The sequence below is a fragment of the Sceloporus occidentalis genome, unplaced genomic scaffold (assembly GCF_023333645.1).
Source record: "Sceloporus occidentalis isolate IW3139 unplaced genomic scaffold, rSceOcc1.0.p SCAF_34, whole genome shotgun sequence".
Lineage (NCBI taxonomy): Eukaryota > Metazoa > Chordata > Lepidosauria > Squamata > Phrynosomatidae > Sceloporus > Sceloporus occidentalis.
In genome coordinates, this window is record NW_028317014.1 from 4,966,498 (window position 1) to 4,993,754 (window position 27,257).

Below are 27,257 nucleotides of genomic sequence, written 5' to 3' on the forward strand. Positions count from 1 at the left end.
ATAGGATGGTGCTATAATAAATAAATAATAAGTTATATTATAATAATAATAAAATAGTTCCAGACTTCTAAAAAAAAAGTGTAATGACCCTGTGCATGCTGGCTTGGCTTAGTATCTAACAGCAGATGACATACAAAGATCCGGAACAAAAGAGGAAAGCAGTGTTTTGCAAACACTTAAAAGAGATACGGGGAGTAAACATCTATGTTAAACAGAGCAAATCTGATAAAGTAACAAGCTAATGGGGTGAAGAAAAGCATTTACGAGTGTTTACCAAATACAGCTTCTGAGCACCGAACAAAAAGTACATTCACTGTTGTCACAGCATCTCAAGTTAACAAGTGACATAATAATAACAGCTTTAGGTCTGTTCCAATTTTCATTCTTCTCCAAAGAGAGCTTTGTTTGTGTCGCTTTGGCTAAAAAGCAGTGTATTACTTGGCCAGATATGAATCATGTCCAGGCCTTAGGGAGTGTATAAATCAAAGTGGGCATGACAGAAATCCCAGTTCCTAGCAGCACAGACTTTCTGTAGTTTATTTCGCCTGCCTTCACGGTAAATGTTAAAGGAATGCAGTTCCACATCGTAGAACTACAGGGTAAAACCTGCATCGCCTAATTAAGTTCTGTCCCAGAAGTTTGGGTCACACCATGTAGAACTTAGACTCCACCTTTACAGGTGCTGTTCTACTTACTCGTTACTTGGTAATAACACCAATTAAAGGTGACTTCTGGAATCTTTATTGCCTCTAATGTAAGAATGATTGTTGTGTTGTTTTTTTTAAATTCTATTCCAGATAGTCTATTCTAGATATTCTGGTGTAATTCTGTTATCCTCCCTGAAGAAAGCAAGTAAGTATTGCTAATGATGTTGTCACTTAGCCTCTGGCTAACATCCGAGAAAATCAATTATTTATAGAAACATCTAGCTAAAGAATGAATGGCCATGTTCTGGAAAGCCGCTAGATTCACATTATAGACAGCATTTCTTTGTGTTTGTAGCCATGTTGGAATTATATCCAGTTTTCTAAAAATGAATAAAACTCGACCATCTCAACTCAGAACAGATTTGGTTTTTTTCACGGCATACACAAATCACTAATCAACCTAAAGGATTTTTAAGTGGATGGATGAATAGTTGTCAGTAACCACTGGTTTGAGGGTATTCTTCACATTGGTAATTCATATTTTGATCTATGCATCGTGCCTAATAAATTCATAGCAAATGTATAGACTAAAACGTCTTTTATTTTAAAAGTGCTGCAGCTGCATAACAACATACATTCTAGGTTCTACTGCAGGTAAATCCTCGACACCACGATAACCAAAAAAATAAAAAAAATCCAGGAAATATATTTTGGTCTGTACATTTTATAGCTATTAGGCAAGTACAATGTAATTAAAAACTGTACTTTAACACACATCCACATCTGTGAAAGGTGCATACAATGCATATAATTAACAAAAACCTAAAAAGGGCCGTTTAAAATATATATCAACCCTGATATGCATCATTACATGTAGAGATGTTTTGTGCTGTTGAATACTGGATCCTGTTTCCTTTACACGCAAGCAATGATGTCCTTTAAACTGCATTTACCTGGAATATAATATGAAGAAATAGCGCATTACCAGCAGCAGCGCTGGATGTGTGGTTTGTACGGCTGCAGGAAGTGTTCGGGTTTACGAGCCATTTGTGTCCTCTGACAATTGACAACAACAGAGGGCTGTTTGTGTGGAGATTGGCAGAACCGCTTTGCGAGTTTGAAAGGATTCCAGGAATCATTTTCTCTTGGAAGAGTCATTTAACATAACCAAGCCAAACAGGTATTAACTTGAAATGAAATGTAATAGGGATTTGCTTATCTCAATGGTTGAAGAAGTAACGAGGGTGTTGCGTTGGATACTTGCGATGCAACACGCTGCAGGATCATCAAGATGTAAGAAGCTTGTTGCTATAGGTTAACTACCCAAGAGAGGTGTGCAGAGATTCTCCATACACTGACGCTTGATGTTTGTGGTATATGGGAGAACTTTCTGGTTGCAAACCAGTACTCTCCTGGCTTTCGTGGCCCGGGAAAAGAAGAATTTGCAGGACCCCTTTGTCCTAGGGAAAGTGAGGTCCAGCTGTCCCTCACACTTGAGATCCTATGAGTAACCCTGTTAAAGTATTGTCTGATCCGTAATAAAATAAATAAGGAATTTACACTGTATAAGTATACAGATTTGCAGAAATATTTTGATAAAATGACATCATATCCCAGTGGTTCACATGAGAGGCTGCCTAAGCACTTACCTCTGTAATGTGAAGGGGCCAGTTTGAATTGACCCAAAGAGCTACTGTGCACCAGACTAGATCGCCAAACAGGATGATCTGCCCTACAGCTAGTCCAAAATACGCCGCTCCTACTGTTTTTATTAAAAAATAAAAAATTGGGGCCGACAGAAAACATAAAATTATAATAAATATTATTTCTAGAGACAGCTAAACAAATGATGGTTTGATGTAACTGAAAGGTCAAATAGTGTCTGTGCGGACTTGAGGAAATATTTGCCCATGCTAGCCATACGAGATTAACAAAGGGACACAAAGTAGGACATCATCCTATATGGTATCACCGGACACTACATAAACCAATTAAAGACGTAATATTGATTTGATGTTTAGCATGTTAATGGGACAGACTGTAAAACCCCAGGTAGTATTCACCCAGCAACATGTATGGTATCTAATCATTACTATTTATTCCTGTCTGATGATCAGGCTGTCCATGGGAAATCCAGAAGAACAGGAGATACTTGGCATTACAAGCGCTACCCTGTCTTTAACACCATGGGCAGCTCCTTATAAATTGACCTGTTTGTTTAGAGCAGTCCCCCGTGCCTTCAGGATCGCAAACAAACCGAACGCAGGAAGTTCAAAGGGGTTACATTGTTTAAATCACTGCCCTAGCAAGGATACACAGAACCGGTGGTCTTTCTCCAGCCCTTGAGTCCTAGAGCTTGACATCTCTCGCCTGCATGCTGGTTGTCATCCGCAACTATATATAAAAAAAAAGATTTTGTGCAAAGGAGATTATTTGGGGAAGCGTAACACCAGCTGCTAGAACATTGTTTTAAGCTTTTCCCCATAATAATTTGAAACAAATGGTAAAAAAGAGCTGGTGCTTGACCCAGATCACAGTCCTAAGACTATTTTTATTAAAATTACAGAACTGTATACACCAGTGTGCACACCTGGGACCTCTATATGTCCCAAAGCCAAAATGATTCATGGACCTCTGCGGCTGGCCTAATCTCTTAATTATTTGGCTCCTCCTGCTTCCTACCCCTGCCTCCTCCTCTCTGACCCAGCTAGGCCCAACGTGGTCCTTGTCAGGACCAGTCCTGCTGCGTATGTAGAGGAGAGAGGGGATCCTAAGCAAATCTTAGCCATCACAAGCACTTTAGCGCATATCATAGTTTAGTGTCCCCTTTCTGTGTGCCCCCCTTGCAAATGCATGGCGAGATTCCGCAGAATCCCCTAATATGAATTTGCCTTCTGTCGGAGGAACTTTAATATGCATTCTTCATCGGTGAGCCTGGATGGGACACTGGTGTGTCTCTTTAATGGCTAACTAGCGCTGTGTTACATTTTCAACTGCCTTTATATAATGCTTTATAAAATTAGATGCAGAGCGACATCACATTAACTCACTTGACCTAGAAGCTGAAAGTCAGACTCATCTGATTAAAACCCAAATAGGAACATTACAGCCAAGAGATGTCCTTGCAGGCTGAACAGTTCTTCCAGCGAATTCTACTGCAGAGGATTCCTATTGGTTGCCATCTGAGTACTTTTGTAATTAGGAATGACTCATTGGGCCTCTAAATATTTCAACAGATCACATGTAGATGCAGGATTTACCCATCAAATGCCGGGACCCGTTTTTGTTTTTTTGCAAGCAGATCATTAACTCATCATCGTAAATAGGTTTCCTTTAAATTGAGCACAAATTAAAAATAGAAACAAATGGTGCGGTGTAGTCTGATGATGAAATGATATCATGCTGAATTGCCATGCTTTGCCTTTTTCAACAGGCAACAACTAGTAACAAGCTGGGAACATAAGGGTTACAGTCAAAAAGGAAATGGATACACAAAGGGTGGACCTGGTTTTATAAAAGGATGTCAGTGGACGGTTTATCTTATGTGTCCAGGATGACTTATGTATGCTATCGATAAGGCTGTTTTGGGTACCACCTTACAAATTATGAATACTGTATGTAGTCAGGCCTGATAAGACGTCGGTGAAGTTATAGGATGCACTAATTTACCACGATTACTGTTAACTCGGAGTTAGCCCACTCTGTTTACTTTAGTTTATTTGCTATGGGCCACGCGCCTGTGATCACCAAAGATTGAACTGTACAGTAGAATTAATTCAGCCATTAGGCAGGGTGATAAAAATGACACTCAAGACTATACAATACACAAAAAATACAACAGCGATATAGAAACAATAACATTTTTAACGATTTAGCTTTCACCGTCAGTGCCAAATTTCCCACTAGGCTGTGCCATGTTTTAAAAAATGCCAAGGCATGGAGAATTATATGCTATGGAATATATATAAATCTATAAATAGTAATAATGGACGCAAAAACTTCTGCTGTAATAGCAATAGCGTGAGGATTCAGTCTGATCTCCACCATAATAAACCTTCCTCCTTGACTGTAATACAGGAGCAGATATATGTTCACCAGGCTGGTGATTGCCGGCAGACAATGGAAAAAAATCTCCCTGTATCACAGAGCATTTCTATACATGCGCGTGTGAATGGGCAGCGAAGCATCCCTTTACCATGTGTTTAATTTTATACCAAGCTGAGCTGCAGAAAATGGTTCAAGGAAGGTTGCCTGAGATAACCTATTAACCCTTTCAGGCTCAGAAATATGTGTAAAACTCAATAATGTATGTACCCCACTCATCCTTGAAACAGTCAAAACAAACAAAGGGTTGAGTGATTCATGACAACTTATTTGCTTAATGTAAGAGGACAGCCAAATCACACATAGATCAGATGTATACTCATTATGTCCATAATATGCATTACTGGGGAAAAAAAGGTATGACATGCTAGAAATGGTTCATATAAAGACATGCAACTTACAGTACTAGGGAGGCTAAAAGAACCACAGACGAAGGAGCCTGACCGAAAAAGCTTACTCATCTAAAGAGCAAAGACTAGACATGCAGAGCCACTAAAGAAGATAATAAGCACATATCCTGTAACATTGGGTGGAATATACAATCAAAGGCGAAAGAGAGAGCTCAGAGGGGAAAAATGGTTAGCCTATAGACCAACAGGACATATTAAAGGGTTAAATGGAAGAAAATTATAAGATTTATAGTTAAAGCTAATATTTTGATAATATTGCCATACGCTGCATTTACATTTTGCATGTATGCATAGCAACCATAGTACATGTTTCTCTTCTGTTGTGTCCCCTGCAACATACAAGAGGTTTACATATAATGATAGTATAGGTGAAAAACAGTATATTAAAAAAAAAATGGTATAGGTTTTTATAATTATTTTTTTGTTTAAACACTCACTCTTATTAATTTTCTATAAAAACACAGGATATACCACTTAGGAATCTAGGAAAATTCCTGGAAGCCCACGTATATCTCATTTACAAGGTTGATGACCACACGACCTTTGGGCTGGTTTACTTGAAACCCGCCGACCTCTGGCCCTTAATACTAAAGCAAGTTTTAACACAAAACCCATACCAAATTAATGAAAACTACCTGCTCGAACCTATTATTATGATATATAAAAATAAATAGAAAGAGCTAGGGTTGATAGATGACATTTAATGAGATAATGGCCACCGATAACATACATTGGACACCAACAGCTTGAGGTTATAGAACCCTGGATTGTTTCCTTTGTTTTTTTTTTTTGGAAAGAGAATCCAAATACCATTTTGTTCATGTCAAAACCCTACGAAAATCAGCTATTTACATAACCTTTACTAAAACCTAGGGATGATGTTTCATTTTTCAATCCTGTGAAATTCTAGACTCAAATATATTTGAACGTGAAAACTCTTTCCAAAAAAACAGCAGTAAAACCACTACAGAGTAGCACAAGGCAGTAAGGGCTAATTATGTTTAGTAGACACACTCGCCTTTTCTCTTCTGTGAGTGTTTATTTCAGATCTCAGTGCTCTGATAGCTCCTGACAGCTTGCTGGGACACAAGAGCAGAAGTAGGTCATGGTAAGCAGGATTCAGCATTGGAGGATCCCATTAGACAGGCTTGTAGGGCAAGGATGAGTCTGTGATGTAGTGACAGTGTACGATACATATAACAAAAGGCCTCAAGACAGCTTCTAGCAAAACAAGTACACTTATCTTTTGTGTGTTATAATGATCCCTCGGATAGCTTAGGCAGTTTGCGATTCACAATACAAAGGGTTATCGAGGAAGACGTGCCATCAGAAAGTGTTCTTGCACCGAGATAGCAATGTGTTAAGCCACAGGACATGCTAAACACATTCAAATCTCTTATTTGCACATATGCAGCCAATTCTCTGCTTACGTCAGCACTGCAACACACTTTGTCCTTCACCTTCACCTAGACTGCCTGCTAGAAGACATGACCTCTCTCCACCGTTCTTGCTGCATTTGTTAGACATAAAGTTCCTTGGCTTGACTGAGTCCAGCTTCCACCGTGATTGCACAGATATATCAATCTGCATCCACTAGCAAAAGCATCAGGAGTACATAACCTAGACTAGAACACTATTAGGTGTAAGTGAGGTTCTACAATTCTCTAGTAAATAAAGGTGTATCCATCTGTAAAATCAATATTGAAAATTCTAGATAGGTCATGTATGAATTACAGAACATAGAATACCATGTTCTTAAACAGTCCCTACATTGTAGACATTTTAGAAAAAAAATTTATTATATATAAAAAAAACACCATTTTCTTTTTTTTGTATTTTGGTCATTCACACCATAAATCTCAAGAATGTATTCAGGATTTGCTTACACAGAACAATTCAAATTAGTTCACTGTTTCTACTGCATGGAGGAACTAGAACCTCCTCTGAGCTAGAATGCTTGATTGCTACTCCATCTATGATCCCTGCCACTGCCTTTTGTTAATATGTAAGCAGAAGGAGATTATCTATTTATTTCTGTAAGGCTGCTTTGTGCTGTCCTAAAAAGCCATACGAAATATGAGTGCCTGTATCCGATTGTGACTAGTACCCACCATGTTATGTCTACAAAAAAACATCTCATTTGTTTCTGTTTTATTTTGGACCTTTGCTCATTCTTTCAGCAGCCTCATGCTAAAGTGCACAGGGTAATTGCTTCCCCCGGTAAAATGATCCCTAATTCTGTCAAAAGCTCTAGACTTTAAATGCGTTTGTGTCAAGATAAAGAAAGCCCACAGCCAAAATATACGTCTATGAAATGGGTTAAAAAATCTTTCCTTTGTTCCTGTTTGCAGCACCTTCCTTGATCTTAAGAGTTAAATACAAACTGCAATTTACCTCTGACACGGAGAGAAGTGGAGTGAAATATCCCTCCTCCTCTCTCTCAAGGGCAGCTAACATCTGTCATGATTCAATAGGGTACAATTTTATTACCACAACAAAGCATCCCACATGATTAATCTCCAACAGGTCTCGCTCAGAAGGCACAACTTGTAGTGCTGTTTGTTTCTGCGGACTCCTAACACGCGCAGCTTACTGCCATTTTGGGAATATGGCCTAAACGGCAAGACCTAAAAAAACCATTCACTGCAATGAGACGGTTTTATTGTTCAAGAAACACTTAATTAAAGACTAAGTGAAATGCACCCAAAGGATCTTAGTCAAACATACATTTATTTCTGTCTGTCAACATGGTACTTGAGATATATTGCCTAGTAGAACGTGTTGGCACTTTATAAATAAGTAATGAGGAAGGCCTGGGATGTACGCTGACCATATTCACAACTGGTTGACCATGACAAGTATTTGAAGGATAGCACCGCTAATAACTAATATTACTATTATTATTTTATATAGCACCGCTGTATAATGGAGTATGTATTCATATACTGCTCAAGTCATCAGGAAATGTATTTAGAATAATTAAAATAATGAAAACTCTCCAAAATCCCTTAGTCCCCTTTTCCTCCTCTTTTTTAGCAGCTAAGAATGTTGTCCACGTTTGAGTGGACCCTAAAAGTCACAATAACGTGTATAGAAACAACAAAAGATGTGTTCATATTTTTGCTTACAGGTTAATTAAAAAAATCATTTTAAATATCTTACAACAGGGCCAAATATTCTAGACCTAGCCATATGCCTCTTTGGTTATTGCGAACGTTGGGACAGATCTGCATCCGTCCTGTAATGACTTGCATAATTTGCAAAATTTACCAAGTTTTTACCAGAAAGAAAATAAAACCAATATGTGCACACAATAAACCGAACATAGATAAGCCATTTAGCTACTTGCTATGCTTTCAACAATCCGAGCCGTGTTTGTGTAAAGGAGAAGTTTTAGACGTCCTCAAAAGCCGTTCACGTGGTATGGTGGTTATGCATAAAGAGCATTTTGGAGCAAAAGTGTGTGAACACCAACACAACCAATGGAATGTTCCTGCTGTTTGTTTCATTTTTACTACTTAACACCAGATTTTGCCCCTTATGTAGCCCCCTATAAACATGAATCGATTGGTAAAAGGAGAGATTAATTGAGTAGTTAACAGTGATTTACCCAACATATTTTGTTCTTGTAGTATTTTACCATTATTGAAAGACATGTTTGTTTATCCTTGCATTTTCTGACCAATGATGATGATGATTTGAATTCACGGCTGTATTCTGATTGGCTCAAAACTGAGGTAGCCATCTTTGTCCAATTGAATGACTAATATACATGCAACATGTTCTTGTGCCCCATACAGATACTGACGTTACTCATATTTTGTCAGCTATATTCCTTAATGTGACTGGAATGTAGACACAATTGTATGTCATTGTTTTCTACAACCATCAAGGTAACTTCATCACTTCTCCAGTATAGGAGTTCTGGCTGACAGCGGAGCAAAATCTCATTTGTATAAAACAGTCAACAGAAAAGCATAAATAAATGAAATGAATTGCGTTTTTCCCCAACATTCAATGAAATAAAGTTGTTGTTTATTTCCCATGTGTTAGGGAATGCACTCATTTGTGAGATCTTGATGTATTGTCTGACAACTCAAGCTGAACTGTTCATTTTGGTGTCAGATTAAGTGAGCAGTTGAGCTTTCGTTGATGCCCAGCGCAGGGAGATTTGCAAAATCTCCAGTTTTCTGTGACAGCCAAGGCTATTTCTTGATTGTTTTTCAATTAAATAGTGTCCCCCGTTACAAAATCCCACAACATAATAGGGTAGATATAATGGCAATGTCAAGCACACACTTAGGGTGCTTTTGTTTTTTGGGTTTCTTTTGTCTAAACATAAGGTTCTATATTGTGTCAGCCTATTGTTTAAGATGCAAAATATACAGGACATCAATATACGAATGATAAGAAATTGGGATCTTTCTGCCTGTTCTGAGTTTAGCTCATTTTGTGTAGTATTACTGTGGGAGTTTTTTCTTTAAAGGAGAATTCTCACTATCCTGTACATTATTTTTTTTTAATAAAGCATTAAGTATGTAAGTGAAACTCCCGTAATTATACTTAAGTGTTTCAGGCAGGTATTCGCCCACCCATGATTGATTCTTTTATGCTTGTGATGCTTATCCTTGCAACCTGAAAACCTCATGAAGATTGGAACACTACGTCGGTTACATCACACACATTGTAGTGTGTGATGTAACTGCATAAATACAGATGGCGCATGGCGTCATATATCTGATGCACAAACCACCTAATGCATCTTTGTTGAGCTCTTATTCATACATTTGCTATTACCTAAACCATATGAAAAATACAGAGATGTCTCATCTCATCTTCTTGTATTCTTTTACCAACATTAGGCAGTAAATATTCAAAATATTAAAACTGTGACTGGCACTAACTTGTTATTTGAATAGCCATTGCATCAATATATTTCTGTCTATCCCACCATGTCCCTGCACCCTCACAGACACTAATACCATTGCTCCAATTTTTTGGACATATGCTTAAAGGAGTGTCTGCTTTCGGCTTTTCGTATTGCAATACAGGGTCAATGGCTGAGAGCTTTTACTGCAGTTTATGCCAAGGATAACAAATCCCCACCTCTAAAAGTTAAGTATACCCAAAATGTACCAGAACTGCATTTTGCGATTGTAATAATGTTTGAAAATTCATGTTTTTACTGAATCCTTGTGTTAGTAGATGGGAAAACCTCAATATATAACATAATATTTTACAATTATTGCTACTTCTCCTCTAATAATGTATCTGACAGCTCCTTCTCCACCTCCTTTGAAGAAGGGGCTTTGAGTAATCTGACATGAGCAAATGGAACGTGCGTACCAGATAATGGGGAGAAACGGCAGAAGTTTAAAAAAATCATGAATGCTGAAACGAGGCTTTCGGGGCAATAACAGATAAAATTGATTTGTACACATTTTAATAAAAATCAATACAATTAGTAAAGAGCTGGACGATGGAGATGGAAATTAATTGCCAACAGGCTCGGAAGACAAGAGAGAGAGATTGAGGGAATCCTGATGTTTCCTAAACTATAAAAATATTACTTTATAATAAGCCTTTCCTTTTTGTTTTACGGTAATTAATTAAATTGTCATCTACTTATTTGCTGTGATCATGCTTGAGCAAACTGAAAGCATTTGCAAAGCTGAACATTTGGGCAGCTCTCTGTGTGTTTTCTTCCAAGTTATATTGGGTAATGGAATCGAAATTGGTTTGCTTAATATTTTATGTATGGCAGTTTAAATAAATGTTTAGTATACACAATTGGATCTGCTCCATCAGTTTTTTCAATTTTAAAGTAGATTCACATTTATTCTATAAGAAATCTTCTTATGGAATTTGACCGAGTGGTATTTTAATTCTTATGACTAATGCCTTTATTAGAGGTATCTACGTGTACAATAGCTTAAAGAGAAGAAAATAATAAAATAAGAAAAAAAGTAGTACTGGGGACAGGATTGTATTACCATTTAAATAACGAAGAAATAATTTTACATGCCAGATAGTATTTAACAGGTGCAAATAAGTTATTGGGTAATTATATTGCCACTTTATTTCAAGTAAATAATTTTGAATTTAAGGTAAGATGTTAAGCATTCCTTGAATGGTTTATCTCATGAGTCAAGACTTAACGTTAAAGGCCTCAGTTTATTCCTTTATGTTTTACAGCAGGCGTTTCCAAACTACATGTCAGTGGAGTCACTTGTCTATTCACTCGGCTGTGAACTCGGCTGTCAGCGAGACTAAAGTTAAAGTTGGCTTGACTTTCAGCTCCCAGCGAGTTGCTGTGAAAAGCGACTCATATTCGCAGACATTCAAGTTGCGCATAGCTGGCAGCCAAGTTGGAAAAGGGCTTCAAATCTCTAAATCAGCTCTGCTCCTCATGATTCAGAACCTAGTAGGGTTTCTCCACCCAGCCTTGCATGACTCGACTGCTCATTTGCACAACTCATCGACTCAACTGACAAACAGCAATAAACTCAACCTGTAGTGAAACGCAGTTGAATTTAACAATGCTCGACTAAACCTTTTGTCTCGAAAAAGTTGCTTTCAAGGACTGGAGAGTTGTTTTTCAAATTCAGTCAATCGAGTTACCGTTTTAACTTTACTGACAACTGGAACCTTAGTGAAACATGCCTGGCCATCTGTTTCAATGTTCCAGTCTATTGTTGTTACATAAATATACAATAAAACTTTAACATTTGTCTGCCCTTTCAACTCCATACATATGCAAGGTGGGCATTAATCACACCTGTTTGCTATACTAACAACATGACATTTCTGAATTTATTCGCCATTACTAAATGCCATGGTTGGGCCAACAATCCATGCTTAGCTTGGATGAGATTGTGGAATGACTTATCCATGGATAGGGTGAGAAGCGATGGAAACCCAAAAGGAAAACCGAAGCCCACATGGTTTAGGAGGACACTCAAAGGTAGAACACACATATTATTTATTATTATGTACTGATGAGAAACTGTGGTGCATTTTGCCAAATTATGATTACTTTTGTTCCTGTTGTTTAACCAGAATTAACCAGTCACATGCTAATATTGTTCTATGTTCACAAGCTGTCACAATTAAAGTCAGGGGGATGCATTCACACTTACAATTTTTCCGGAGGATTCAGTGCTAAGCAAACCTGTCTGCTGTTATAAATTAGTTTAAGTGCATAGCTCTGCTACCCATTAACCAAGCTGACCCCCCCCATCCCATTTCTTTCTTGTAATTGAACACCTCTCAGTTACAGACCTCAGGCTGTCTACCAGAATATTATTAGCCAGGTGAAAAAAGAAGGCATTCCTTCCTGATATGCTGTGAATTCTCTTTCACGACACAAAGAAAAAAAAGAGTCTTTAGGGCTTTCAATAGTGCAGTCTACACTGAACACAAAAAACCCATTGTTGCTCTAGTATCTAAACAGATTTTAAGTCTGAAGGTGCCTGCAATCAGCACTTAAGTTGATCCAAAGTACAAAAAGGGCAGGACGCATTCATGCATTACCCACAATGGACCATGATCGTGATTCTTTGCATTTTGAGCATGAGAGTATATAATGTTGGACCCAGGAGTTACTCTCTGTTTAGGATTTTATGCTCTCTCTTTGGATGGATGCATTATAGTCATGAATGGAATGATAATCTTGAAAGTTCTGGTACCACGTGTTCTTTTGTCAGGCACTCAAAGTATTGGAGGGCAAGATGTCTTCTATATGTTATAATGGGGAATCAATGGTTACAGCAGGTAAGAATATGTAAATACATTGCTCGCTAATAAGCCACAGATAAGAAACCTATACCAACCAGGATGAGAAACAATATATGAAACAAAATAACATAACAGAACGATGTAATGGCTAGATTCCAAAACACTACTATGTAACCATTGCACTATAGTTAAATACATAATTATGTCCTATTAAAGCAAAGGGCAGTAATGTCCCTTTTTTCCTTCCAAGAAGCAGTAAAGTAGTATATGCTAGTTTTCAAGTCGAGTTTCACTTGCAGACTTTAAACTTGCCAACTCCTGTATGTGCCAATGGCACGTTATCCTGCCAAACAGACTAACAGGCCATGAAGGTAAAAGGCACAGAGGACGCGTAGCTGGGACAAACTATTTTTTTTATATGACTTCCTTTAAACCGCAACAAAGCTGTCCTTTTTACTGGTCTTGCAAAACCAGACTGTCATGTTATAAATACGATAAAATGGTTCTTTTACTTTCTTGTATTTTTTTTTTACTATTCTTGGCCTGGTAAGCATCATGCTAAATGACCCTGTGAAAACCAATGGTGACTTTGGAAATACCTTTGTCCAAGGGAAGCAAGAACATCCCATCATTATAGTAATGACAGAAGTACTTCACATCTATCAGCTTGTTTGTCCTCTGACTGTTAGATTGGCTCCCCATTCCCAAGGCACATAGATTTATTCTTTTAGTTTAACACTACAGAGTAATCAAATCACTCCATAACAGCTGACAGGCTGTAAGAAGAGCTCTGGGGCTATCACAAGGCATTTCATCTTCAATCTTCTTTGTGTAGTAGCATTGCAGGCTCCGTTTGCCTCTCACATCTTCTCTCTGCCTGCTGACTCTATCAAGTACCTGTTTTGTAGTATCATCCGACGCTACTTTATAATACAAGCTTCCTCCCACAGCCTCAATGTAACCACTAATGGAACTACCACTGTTTTCAAAGCTCTACTGACCTTCTGGCCTCCTTCCCATATAAATACTATATACATACATACATACAGTACTGTGCCAAAGTTCTAGGCAGGTGCGAAAAAACTGTAAAGTGAGAAAGCGTTTAATGTTAATAGTTTATTTTTATCACTTAACAAAACGCAAAGTGAGTGAACAGAAGGAAATACATCAATATATATCAAGTGTATGAATGTTATTCTTGCAGTGGATGACCCTCACCCCTGCAGACGCATTGTTTTATATATACTGTCCCAAAAAATTTAAAGCATGTAAATTTCCAATCCAAAAATAGACGACATGCAATTAGCCAGAACGTGTTCTGTTCAGATATTCTCAGCACTGCATGCATTTGATTTTATAGCCAAAAAAAATTGATTTTGCTGACTTAACTTTTCATGAGAAGAAACAACCCACAAGGGATCTGTATTAACTTTTAAAAAAATGCAGATTAATCAACATTTACATGACAAATCAAATTTCCCATTTGTATATGTCTCGTATAGCATGGCACGGAAAAGATGCTTACTTAAAAGCTCACACGTTAGTTGACTACTAAGCCCACTTGTTAAGGGTTTGCCACCATTTCTACTATTTTACTTGCAGATTCTATAAAGAATTATAAACCTATAAAAGAAATGTCATGGCAGCAATGCATTTCCTTCCAGAAGATGCAAGAATCCGACTCTTGGCCCTGCTGATCAATATACTGTTTTATACACAGAGATATCAGAGAGGTGACAGAGTGAAGTTGGTGGGTGTAACATGTCTCTTTTACTATTGGAAAAATGAGCTCTACGACACCATACTTCCGTTTGACATCTATCCACTGCAGAGAGGGAGGTAACGTACTCCTTCATCTCCTGTTCCATTTGGCTATTCAACTATGAGCTTATGAAGTTTTTGAGATCCAACAAACCGTAACTTAATCTAAATACTGGGCCATTATCTTCAAAAAGCACACACATTTATTCCCCAAATTGCATTGTTGACGTTGGCTATCAATGCCCACACGAAGGGTGTAGTATGAACATTACTTGTATCTGTATTAACAGAGACACCCACAAAGGTAAAAATATAACATTTCCATGCTAACAGCTGAAATTTAGAAGCAACAACATGGGACTGTTCCAGCACAATGTAAAAGAAAACTGGATACCTCACTCTGAAGAGATTTTACTGTCATTAAGATGTACTGAGTTAATCAAGAATGAAAAGCAAAAAGCACAAGCTATAGGTCATTTTAATAATTAATTTTAGTTATGCTAATAGGTGTGATGGTGATGTTCCTCTTTAAATCACTCTTTCTTTTGCTGCCAGTTTGTACCTTGTTGATGACATCCTCAGGATAGATCGATAGGTAGATAGATAGATAAAGCATGCAAGACACTGTTATCTATCGATTTCCCTTAAAGGGACACTGCAGTCATTATATATATATATATATATACATATATATATACCCTCCCCCCAGCAATGTTCCATGTAGACAATGTGTTTGAACACATCTCCTTACACATAATGTAATTACTACCAGTCGGCTCCAGACCTGGCTCAGAGAATACTGTGTGGGGTGGTATATAAAGAACCCTCTGCACGTTCAGAAAGCATTCCCATTAATTTGAATGGGAGCACTTCCCTGCGACTGATTGGCTGCTTCAAACTGCCAATCAATAACAGGAATTGTCAGACCATGGAGGAGGACGGTAGCTGCAGCTCTGCAGCTTCTACCTCAGGTTAGTGGGGGGGGGTTTGTTTTTGATGAAAGCATATTAAAGAACACACAGTGGATACTTTAGTTGGTCTAGTGGGTCAGTCAGGGACAGTGAACAGTCCATTTAAATGACCAATAGGAAACAGGTGTCTTCTGGGAACACGATTAAACCCAGACCCACTTTAAGAAAGCAAAGGTTATGGGGATGATAACTAGTTTCCTTCAGCAGGTCAACAACTGTCAAATATCTCAACGATATAAGATTATCTCCTCCTTTTTGATGTGTTCCAAGTAGAATATGTGTTTAACATAAAACCACTGAGATCACAGGAATTTGCAGGTGGCCGGTAAACATACAGAAGGATATTAGTCAGCACAATGATTTAATCACAAAGCATCTTGTACTTTAAAGGGTGATACACCAAAGACATTAGGTGTTTGTATCTGTTTTTTTTTTTTTTGGAGAACACGTGTAGCAGTGTATATGTACTAATTAGAGGTTAAGGTAATCAATCCCCGGCTGACAGGCCAGCTGCGTCCCCTTAAGAATACATAACGTTAACCGTGGCAGATAGAATGCCATGTACAGAAAAGGGCACCTAATCCAGAACACAGGAGCTCTACAGAAATCAAAGTACAGATAATGGTTTTTTATACTTCAGATGATCGTATTATACCGCGATCCCCAAAATGTCCACATTGGGTCGGTTTGCAGTGTCTTATCATGGAAACTTAGCTGAGCTGTGAAATCAATACTTAGCCTGCTTGTGTTGGGAATGTCTAGTCTATCAAAAATACACAGACTCATTTGAGAAAGGGGCATTGTCAAGTTGAGTTTAACTAACGTCTCCTTTGAGGGACCCCATAACTTTGCACAGAAAAACACTATAACAGCCTACATAACATTCCGAAAAATTATGAAGTGCGTGACACTGCAATATAATGGGTAAGCTAGACATGGAAGGCACTGTGAAGTCCACTGAGGTTTACACTTTTTAAAAGGACTCTATATCTATAGAGCATAGAAGCAGAGTTCATGTTTTGTTTACACATTGATCATACCAGATGGAAGTTTTTAATAAAAGATTAGCATTCTATTTTAACTTATATTTTTTTGTCTCTTGAGCAGACAAGACGAGGTATACCAACCTGCGCCTTTTTACATCTTATCTGATAACAATGGCCTCTCCACTCTTCATTATTCTAGCTGCTTACTGGCAGGAAAGAGATCCCACAGAAATCAATCATAAATTGTCTCTTGCAAACAAACTTTCCAATATGAAAAAAGACTGAACAGACAGAAAAAGATGGAATAGCCATAGCTGGACTGGGGAAAAAAAACCCACATCAGTGTGCAGCGAGCCCAGTGTAGATTAAAGTCTGGTAAAAGCCAAGCACCCAGGCTGGCTTGTAATCTGATATTAATGACCAGCCAGACTCGGAAAATCCTGGAAAATTTCTATTGGTAAATGTATCTACAATAAAACAGCGATTATATAAACACCTTTACTCAAAGATCTTCCGCACCAATCTATCAGGTTGGTATAGATCATCGTTTAACTCAATATTTAAAAAAAAAAATTCTAAACTAAAAAACAAAAGTACAAGTAAGACATATCCAATAGTTAAAAACAATGTCCTTTCCGGGATGACTAGGAGAGTGACAGGCTAATTACTACTATAACACAGTGCTGTCCAATTTATTTGATTTATTTATATCTGACAGGGGTCATTAACATACCTACAGTGTCACTTATACACTCAGGTTTGATAGTTTTTATTCTTGTACCATAATCCAGTGTTTGTCACTAGCTCAAGGCTTCTGTAGCTACACTACCATGAAAATCATTACCTCAACCTGGAATATGTATACAACCAGCTACAAGGTTAAAAAGTTAGAACCAGCATCAAAAGTCTCAAAAGTAAAGACATTTGGATTGCAGGGCAATAAACAAATGTGACCAAGAATACAGAATATTGGTACTTGGTCCTTGTCACACCTCCTGCAACTCCAAAATTTAGTCCCTTGGAATAATCTTTAGATAATAATTAACTATAACGCGGAAATACTTTTAGCATGATTTATGTAGAGCAGGAAACCATAAAGTCTTTCTGTAAACCATAAAATGTTTCTGCCAATCTCACAGGGCAAACAAAATGGACTAACACAAATGTACGGCTAAAGGCAATTCTGCTACAAAGCAATCAGCACAGAGCAGTTTGTGAGCAGTGGGTGGCAACCAAATATCACATGACCACCTACAATGGCTACCTCCAGGTCTGCTGATCAAGCAGGTCAACTTTAAAACAAAAACGCTACAAATAGTATGTTTAAATATATAAAGTCCATAAGACTTCCTTTTAAGTTTTTTTTTTATACGTATAATTAAACCCCAAAAATTATCACATTACGAAAATGACAGTGGCTTTAATAAGAATTGAGCTTAACTTGAGAAGCTTGTTAGTTTTAGACATATTGTTTGTAACTTCCCAGTCAACAATAAATATTAAAATCACTACATCCCTTCCAGTGAAATTCTTGCCCAATTCCTTAGAGGTTACAAAGTAAAATATTACCACATAAATATGTAAAATACACCGTGTCTGCGCACCTCACCGCATAGGTTATCATCACAGATCTCTATTACAGAGGGAGCAGCTGCAGGAAATAATGATTGACGCTATTCAATCACTTTGTCATTGTGGGTCAGAATATGGGGCTCTCTGAACAAAAGAGCAAAAAAAGTTATTGAAACAGATGAAATTATAACTATACAAAATCTGTCCTGATCTAAAGTAGATTATAAGCTTTAAAGGAAGATACGTGTTTAACAAATACATTAAAATCTATACATGTAGATTGATATGTTGCATGACTTTAGATCCTTAAGAAGCATGGGTACCCACTGAAATATTTTTCTAGGAAGGAAGCTAAGCCACAATTAAAGATTTTTCATTCATTCACCCATTCAAACATTTTCATTCATCTACATTCACTCAAATTCCTCGTTTACTGCAGTTCTCACTGCATTCATTCATCTTATTATTTTAGAGCTCCTCTTTCCTTATATTTGCCTCAGTCCCTTCTCCTTGAATTTAAATGGCTCTTGTACCAGTGAAGTCATAATTAAAGGGACAGCCTTCACATAATCAGGAAAGGCATAACCTAATAAATCATGGCACATCTAGGAAACATTTCATTATCTAGTGTACAAATCACATCCTTCTGATGTAACATTCTTGTTTAAAAGCTCTGTTCCACTTAGACAAAACATTAGTTGAAATAATTGCCATGTTGAACAAATAATCGTTAACAGATCTATGATTTTCTTTCTGCTAAAGGTTTAACTACCTAAAAACAAGACAACAATGTTTTACAACCTTTTTTAGTTTCTATGACAACAACTTATTGTTGCCTGCTTTTGTCACGTGACGGTTAAACAACCGCTGAGAAATTAAATAATTGTTTGGAAACGGCAGGGAAAAATCAGTAGGTAGAACAGTAACTTTAAATTAATATCCAGGCCTTGGCGACCATCATGTCTCTACTTTTTAATGATAATAATTATATAATTACAATATAAATGTCTAAAAATACATTTAAAAATATTAGTAATAAATTGCTGCGTTTTATTTTGTATACCATGTTCCACCAAAAAAACCCTGAAAATCTGAAACAACCCTTTTGTAATATAGATAAAAGATCATTGAGAAAAACTTACACTTGGCTGGTGCTACCTAGGTTACCCATCAATGGCATTAAACCTGTATATTATTAAGAGAGGTGTATGATGGGAATTGGTTTATTGTGCTGATCCATAGTAACCAGACCCCGTTCGTCCATCATTTATCTCCCGAGCCAGTGACATATGGGTCTGTCTATTCACACGCTCAGCATTCTGTCTGCTCCAACAAACACCCTGCCTTTTCTGCTTGGATAAGGAGATTTTTTAGTTACATCCATTATGTGTTTCAACATTTATGGCAGCAAGATAATTGCCCTAAAACTCACGGGAATAAAAGCCCTGCTTTATAACATAACCCCCTTAAAAAATAAATAGAAATATACATATGTACGTTCATACAATCATTATTATTATTATGAAATGCCCCTAAATACAGCCTTCAGATTTGGTTCTAAACACTAGAGATCAAATAAAAAGCTTGGCAAAAATAACTCCCTGAGAGCCTTAAATGATAACAAATAAAGTGAAAGTGATATTATGTACAAATCATGTAGACTAAAATTACAGATCCTTTATAGAAACAGGGCCTATCACTTCTTGGACGGAAATGCACTGTAATTATCTAGATGCTGTACATTTATTGATTTATTACAATATAAAAAAACTGATAAAGTCCCCTATGACATTAGACAAAACCATACAGTATTACAGTACAAATATTAAACAAGATGAGTTAAAAAGAAAATTAAAGACACCAGGTGACTAAAAATAACAATTGTCCCTGACACCCTCACTATATATATATATATATATATATATAAACATTTTAAAGTACTTTTTCTACCTAGGATAATTATCACTGCACAAAATGTCAGCAACTCAAAGAAGTTTTCAAAAGAGAAGAGACGCATTCCGACCACCCAACTCCGGCGTCTAAACAGCCTAATGGAGGAATTATTACATTGGTCTCGAATTAGCAGCATCAGTTTTGTAAAATAATGGGGTTTTTCTTCTCTGTATCATAATCTCCAAAAAAAAGAGGTTCTAAATTACCCGGCTAGTTAACAGTGGTGAGACATCTGTGACGTTATAACGACCTCGCTGTGCTTTTTGAGATTGGAGAGGTTCAGTGATGAAGATTTCATTTGATCCAACTCAGAAATGCAAGTCAGCCTTGACAAAAGCTATTTTTTATGGCATGATAGAGAAAACAGCTTTCAATGTTTTTCAACAGATAAAATGGCAAATCGCTTTACTTGTTTTAAGAGCTTACAGTCTAAAAGCACTTTGACTTCTTATCTCATTTTCTGTGGCAATAAGGCAATGCTGGACTGCATTGTAAAATAAGGGTTAATAGGCAAGTGAGCGTGCAAGGTCTGCCGCAAGTTCTTGAGTAGAATAAGGAGAATTCCGATGAAGGGGTTCTTCGGCAGGTAACTTGCCAGTACTGGTAGTTCTCTGGATACTGCTGAGTAGTTCTCAAGGGACCAGCACGTACTGTCTGTGGGGGAGGGGGTGGTGCATGTACCTATTCAAGCACAACTAGAAAATATCTGATATGCCTAAATATAATATTAAACTCTTAAATAAACTCTTAAGACAATAAATATTTTTTTATCTACAGTCTCTTAAGTGCTTCCAGTATAGCTCTCGAAAGCTTTATTTTAATGCAATACCTGCATTATGACAACAGCGCTGTAGTGAATACTGCTGGCATACCCTCAAGGGCAGGGGTGCAACACCCCCAGGCTAAACCCAGTGTCAGCTTGTTAAGAGACAGCCTAGGAGTTGGTGAAACCATGGGTAGACGCTCTCTTGGAAAGTCATGCTCCCCGATATACTGCTGCTTCCGCTGATCAGAGATCTCTCTTGTAACTGGTCCAGTTAGAGTAGCCCTACCCAGCGCCATCCTTCCTTCTGAGGCAGAGCGCTGGACTATGATGTCATATCCTGGAGCTCTGCAGAGGAAGGTGGTGGCGGCAGTAGGTTGCGGGGGCAGCTGTGGTGCTGCAGTGAAAGAGCCCAGTCTAATAACATCTCTACAACAGCACATACTATTTCATCCTGCACAGTGTGCATTTGGAAGGGGACCACACAAAAATGTCCGGGGACCACTCAGTGACCATATGCATTAAAGAACAAGTGTGGTTAAATGCGGGGTGTTGCACACACATCATCAGTACACAGATATTATGTTCAAAAGGTGGAGGTTCATTATACAACATCCAGGTTGCTGGTATAAAGGACAATGTCACGTTACTTTTACTAGTAGGTGGTTAATGCCTAAAGCTGTGACCCTGACAGGGTTAAAATAAACAATGTTAATGTGGAGAATTATATATATCGGCTTACACACACAGAAAAGGACTGAGCGCATGTAAACTACCTTAAGAAAAATAGTGTGAAATAAACCCTGACTCGCTGGGAAAAAAACTCCAAGATGCTAGCCATGAATTCTATGATATGTTGTTTGTTTTCCAACCTCTCGGCAACAGGCTGTTTCCTGGTCGAGCTCAAAACTCTGTGACGTTCCGGCTTCAACCCACACAACACATCTTTGTCACCCTTGACGTCAGCAGTTGGAAAAACGTTAGAACGCCTCAACTTTGCTTGGAATATCCTGGTCTTTCCTTAACCATTCCTGTGCCAAACTGGCAAACTACACAATGTGTTAAGAAGGAATAAGCAAAATGTGCCATTGCTAAAGTGACTAATTCTACGGTGGCCAAGTGGTTGGCTATGCCTCCTGGGATTTGTAGCTCAAGATAGCTGGAATATAGGAAAGGACTTACCATAAACACACTGTATAGGACTTGAAGCTATAGTGCCGTAAGATTATTGGGTTTGATGACATGAAGAAGTGGTAGCTCTAAAGTGAAACAAAATCCTTTCTGGAGAGTTCAGTGACAAATTGCTAATTAATGGGAGGTAACTTTAAAGAAATGTCAGTAATTGTGGAAAGAAAAAACTATTGAGGGTACACTTGATGTCATGTCCAGACTGGGCACGGCGTGGTTGCCCTGGCGCTAAACGGCTGGCGGCCACCAATGAGCCAAGTGCAGCTGATGGCTGGACATGCTAATCCCCATACAAATGTCACGGAGCTGATACTTTTCTCAAAATACAATGTTTTTGGCAAGTGCATATTTGTTTTGTGTAAGTGTTTTAAAGCCACTATCTTATCCTACTCTAGCACACACACAGATAAGATCCATATCAATTGTCTTTATGGTGAATCATAAACTGCCTCCATCTTTATCTTTCAGAAAGGACCATCTGAAAGTCCATGAGTAAAAGTTTCTTGGGGGACTCAGCTTAGTGTGCTTTCTGAGTAGGGGGTGGAAACTAACTATCACTGACTTGCTCCGATGACAGCCGCCAGGTCCGAAGATGAACGCTTAAATTACAAAAATACAAAAAAAAAACATTTTTACAGTGTTCCCCGGGGACACTGTTTTCACAGGTAGAATGCTTCAAGATAATATTACAAGTGAAATGAAATAATAAATGTTGTTAACTAGTAATACATTCTTGTATACTCTCTGTAAGTCTTCCCCAACACCTTCCCTATCACGCGGGTTACATAACCGACAGCAAACCTTCCAAAAAACACAACTAATTAAATACTGCTTGGAAAACGAGCTGCTCGTTTGAGAAGATGACTCCTTGATGAAACAAAAAGCTGATTAGCCGTTCCCGCTGGCAGAAAGCAGCTGGGCAGTCCGGCAAGTTCAAGGCCATTCTGATTTCCCTCTTATGAAGACACCATATGTTAAATCTCTCACATCAGCAGCTTTGGTTTTTCGATAATCTCACTCTGCAGAAGTACAGAAGGCGAGATTGTGAATTCAACATAAAGAAAGAGAAGGAGAGACCAGGGGACAGGGCCGCTTGCAGTTTTATACACGCTAGTTAACCTTGCAAGTCTCTACCACTTGTGCTTAAATACATGTTCCCAAGGGCTGTATAAGAGACTAAACTGGTTGTGGTTCCTTTAAATAATCCCTAAATCTTTCTCCGACTGGGTTCTTGTGCTCTGAACATATTGGGTTCCGGTATTACAGACATTAATGTGATTAAATAATAATATGGTATCATTACATTTTACAATGTTGTATTCTAAGCTGCCACCGGCCTTCCTAAAAGAATTAAACCGCAATTTCTTTTGTTGGCCAGACCCTTTTGGTTTTCAAGCATCGCCTTGCTGATAAACTTTATGTTTCAGAAATCTCTCGTGGAACATGACGGTATCCACTAAGCAATTTACAGAACTAGCACCGAACATACATGTAACAACAGAGAATGTTTTGTAACAAATGCGACAGAATATAGTGGCTATAAACATGTTTTAAATGCACACTCTAATATAAAAAAGTTTGGATTTCCGGTCAAAGGGTTTCTTTTAAAACAAACTTTTACTAAACATCACCGGAGAGGCTGTGGAGGTGACTCCCTGTATTTTCAAGAGGAGTCTTAAGTAACAGCCATGGAGATTTGCCATGAAAAGGACACACAAAAGCAACATGACCACAGCAACAGGAAACCGGTAGGGAAATAAGCCTATTTATGGCAAGAACCTATCCTATGCGGTTACTGATGTGTCATCGGATCAGGCTTAACCCCTTCCTGACTGTAGCATAGCGAATCCACCCCCTGTCCAAAAATTGGTTACAATAATTTCAAGTTACATGTATGAAAGATAAGAACTGATTGGCTTTAAAAGAACAGCCGGCAATATTTTTTTCATGGGAAAGTACACTTTGATTTCTTGCATCATTTACATGAGAAACTGTATATTTTGCCTTGCTCATAGACCTTCCTGTCTGTTGGCACTCATAGGGTGCCAGCTGTACCAGGCTTCCAAGGGAATACATTTAGAGCATGGGAAAGTAAGCTCTGTCCTTGTACCAACATGCGCAGCTGTGCATCAGGCCCGTTCTCCTGACCATGCTCATTTGGAGCCAGAGAAGCCAGGAGTTAAGAAAGAACCAACTTGCTGTATGTCCTACAAAAATGGAACTTATGAATTAAAACCCTAAATGTAATGGTTTGAGTACCAGTGGAAAAAGTCACATTAGAAATGTGTTGCTCACACATTTACTACTCCAACCCCTGCTGCACAAAAAGGGTTAATTTATCCTTTAGGGGTTCAGGATCCTGTCCATGGAGTTGTTTTATCTTCTTGTGGCTTAGTATCATGGCACCAATTTATTCTATGAATCCGCCGGACTTCCTGCAACACCTGCATCTAATACGTCTCTATGCCCGAAACATACATCTCCACGCCAGAAACATGCGTCTCCACACCAGAAACATGCGTCTCCACGCCAGAAACATGCGTCTCTTGCACTTCTCTATACCCGAAACATGCGTCTCCACGCCAGAAACATACGTCTCCACGCCAGAAACATACGTCTCCACACCAGAAACATGCGTCTCTTGCACTTCTCTATACCCGAAACATGCGTCTCCACGCCAGAAACATACGTCTCCACACCAGAAACATGCGTCTCCACACCAGAAACATGCGTCTCCACACCAGAAACATACGTCTCCACACCAGAAACATGCGTCTCCACACCAGAAACATGCGTCTCCACGTCAGAAACATGCGTCTCCACGCCAGAAACATGCGTCTCCACGCCAGAAACATGCGTCTCCACGCCAGAAACATGCGTCTCCACGCCAGAAACATGCGTCTCCACGCCAGAAACATGCGTCTCCACGTCAGAAACATGCATCTCCACACCAGAAACATGCGTCTCTTGCACTTCTTCTTTAGTTGAGTTACTTAGTATCTGAGCAGAAGGAGGGAGATGGGAATTCACACCCTGGATGTCTGTCCCCACAACTGCCCCCATCCTCTGCAAACTGAACAATTTCCCATGCAAATCCATCTCTGGTGCCTTGACTGATGCAGACAAGGGGAGGAGGGCAGAATTATGGGAAGGAATCTCAAAAGACTTCTCCAGTGTCATGGAAACAAAGAAGATCACAGCTTACATTTTAAAACTGAATATATACAAACATTAAAATTCATCTGGGAGGGGACGGGTGACAATAATTTGTCATTATCACAGAATCAAACTCAGGGCACAAGTATTACACTCTGCATATAGAAAGGGTTAACAGGACCACTATATGCTCCAAAGTAATATGCTAATCACATGTCAGTTTCACGTCTGAGGGACATTAAATATTCCGACCTTAGAATGTCCCACTGTTTTGAAATATCAGTATTATTTCATGATTTTAATTTCAAGGCCTCAAACATTTAATATGACGGAGGTTTAGACAAATTTGTAGTGTGACAAAATAGCTGTCATCCCAAAAACATTGGTCAGGGGTACGACAAAGTTATTTATTACCAATGAGGCTGGGAGCCATACAAAAACATGAAGTAAGTAAGTCAGGGCAACCATTTCAACGATCCCTGGGATAGACTGTAGTTCATTCACTTCCATTTCTAAGTATTTGATGTGTGGAGGTGGTGGAAATCCTGGAAATATGGTAAATAACACCAGAGACGTTTTTGCCTTTCGGCCGACCTAGGGCAGCTCCCACAGCCACCCCCTCCACGGTCAGCGTCTTCCCTGCATTGAAAGACGCGCCACTACTTTAAAACAGAGCGCTGTGTCTTAATCCCGGCGCACAGTGTCTTAAAGGCCGCTAAATGCCCTCTAATGTAGTCTATGAAGGCTCTGCTGAGCTTCCCTAACTGGAGTAGAGAGACACCGGGCCTGATGCTGCCCCCTGGACCTGCCGCCCTGGGCCTGGGCCTAGTCTGCCTACGCCAAGATACGTCAATGCATAACACACAGTCGGGCAATATTAGAGGTTAAACTTCTAGTATACAAATCCACACTATATGGTCTTTAGTAACCCCGAATGTGACTACTAACAAAACTCAAACCGAAACAAAAGTGTTTTGGGGCCAAACGTTCTATGATGAGGCAATCATGCCAAGAAAGTAGGGAATTTCAAGGCATATAATCACACCAGAAGTATAGGGTTAGTATGTCAAAACACAACAAATATATACCGTATTTGCTCGATTATAAGACAAGGGGTCGTCTTATAATCAGACCTCAACTAGGTCTGACTATGAGACTAAGATCCAGATCCCCCGCAGCAATGCAGGGGACCTGGATTCTCCTGTGTCCCCCCCCCCAAGTTCCCCATGATCTCTGACAGCCGGGGAAGGTCTGCGCGATGGACGCACACAACCCCCGCTGCTAGCCGCACCTCCTCCCGGCTGCAGCGGAAGTTGTCTACGCGAATCGCGTAGAGCTCTACACACTGCCCGGACTACGCACCGGGGCCTCAGAAGCTCAGGTAAGTTTGGAGGAGAGAGGGGGAGGGAGTGTTAAATGGGGGGCATAAGGCATTTCTGGAGGCAGAGTGCTCTGTGAAATGCCTTTTAACCCCCTTAATGCCACTCTGCCTCCAGAAATACCTTTTAACCCTCTATACGCCACTCTGCCTCCTGAAATGCCTTATACCTCCCTATATTCCACTCTGCCCCATAATAGGCCTTTTAACCCCCTAAATGCCAGAGTGGCATATAGGGGTATAAGGCAATTCTGGAGGCAGAGTGGCACATAGGGGGTCAAAAGGCATATCATGGGGCACAGTGGCATTTAGAGGGTTAAAAGGCATATCATGGCATATAGGGGCTATAAGGCATTTCTGGGGCAAGCCTGGGGGCAGATGTGCATAACTGGGGGGGGCAGGTTGAAAAAAAAAGGAAATAAAAACAAAATATTTTTCTCAATCATAGCTTTTATTAAAAAAAAAATGTTCACATAGTTTAGATGAATTAACATTTACTGGTAAAACTTTTTTCCTATAGGGTCGTCTTATATTCAGGTTTTTTCTTTTTTTTCATAAATTAATATTCAGATTTTGGGGGGTCGTCTTATATTCAGGGTCATCTTATAATCGAGCAAATACGGTATATATA